Source organism: Palaemon carinicauda, chromosome 18 (genome assembly GCF_036898095.1).
Source record: "Palaemon carinicauda isolate YSFRI2023 chromosome 18, ASM3689809v2, whole genome shotgun sequence".
Lineage (NCBI taxonomy): Eukaryota > Metazoa > Arthropoda > Malacostraca > Decapoda > Palaemonidae > Palaemon > Palaemon carinicauda.
Window position 1 is genome coordinate 115,752,109 of NC_090742.1, and position 1,725 is coordinate 115,753,833.

Below are 1,725 nucleotides of genomic sequence, written 5' to 3' on the forward strand. Positions count from 1 at the left end.
TTCACACTGCCTTTGAGTTCACAACCTTCTCTCGGCACGTTACATTGGTGACCCCAGAAGTCGACTTGCTCCCACCGCCTTCCAGCCCCACCCCCCTCGCCCCTCCATCGTTGGTACTATGACGAACTCTACAGAAGTTGGCGCTGCGGCTGCCCAATTGAAACATTCACCGTTCGCCAGCGGAGAGGTGTTTGCTTGGTTTCAGCGCGCAGAAGTCCAGTTTCGCATCAAGGGCGTGACTCGCTCAACCACCAAAGCAGATTATGTTCTCGCGGAGATACCCATGGACACCTTCCCAGAAATATCCGACTGGCTTTGTGAACAAGGAGACACCCCAATAGCGTATGACGCCCTCAAAACATACCTTCTGCCGCAGTACTCGCCGTCGCCAGCTGCCCGTGTAGCAAAGCTTTTTCAGCTCTCGCAACAACCGTTGGGGGACCAATGGGCTTCGCTTGCCCTCAGGGAAATGGCCAGTTTCGCTCGCCTTCAACCTGCCGCAGACGGCTCTCCTCGTGAGGTGAACCTACTTCGTGCCCTTTGGATACGCCGTTTACCCGGACCTATATGCGCTGCCATACCCAATGTCGATAGTTTACCCATAAAGGACATGATGACCAAAGCCGACGCCCTTATGGACAGCCACTTCAAGACCTCCATCAACGCCTCCACCCCTGACGAAGAGGATGCCTATTCAACGTCAACCGAAGCTGACATGAAAACCTTAGGACATATACGCCTACACCGTGACGTACCGAAGCAGCGACAAAACCGCTCACCACCCACCAATCGCTCACGCCCCAACAAACGACTTCTATAGCCACTTACTACCTCCCATCCGTCGCAGTTTTGCTACTACCACTTCAGGTTCGGGCCAACAACGAAGAAATGTGCCGAGGCTTGTCAGTGGCCAAAAAACGTGTAAGTAGGCCATCGCTTGTGGCGGTGGCCTCCCGTGTTTCTAGTCTTTTCTTTTTACATGATGCAGGAACGGGCGTGCGATTTTTGGTAGACACGGGTGCTTGTCGTTCTCTTTTTCCAAGGAAACTCTTCAAAACACGACGTAGTCTGTCTACATCTGCCAACGTCCGCTTGGTAGCTGCCAACGGATCTGCGATACCCACCTACGGTTACGAGAACCTCACATTATCGTTCGGAAACGGTAAATTCAATTGGAAGTTTCTCGTTGCTGACGTCACATTGACAATCCTCGGTGCGGATTTCCTCGCTCATTTCCACCTTCTGGTCGATGTCGCCCACCGACGATTGGTCAACGCAGACTCGTACTTGTCGACACCTCTTCAACCCGCCCCCTCTAACCTCGCTCTCCACATTAGCGCACCCACGGATGCCTATGCCCACCTCCTCACGTCGTACCTGGAAGTTTTCCGTCCAGAACTTCGCCAAATGCCCATGGTTCCTGCCAAGCATGGTATTTATCACCATACCAAGACGACGGGACCCCCAGTCTTCGCAAAATTCAGGAACGATTGGCAGCCGCCAAACAGACGTTCGCCGAAATGGAGGAAATGGGCCTTTGCCAAAAGGCCTCCAGCCCATGGTCGTCACCTTCACACATCGTTCTGAAGAAAGACGGCTCTCTCCGTCCGTGCGGGAATTACAGGCGACTGAACATGCAAACAGAACCGGATCACTACCCCCTCCCAAACATTGCCGACGTGACCTCCTACCTGCACAAAGCAAAGGTTTTCTCTACGCTCGACC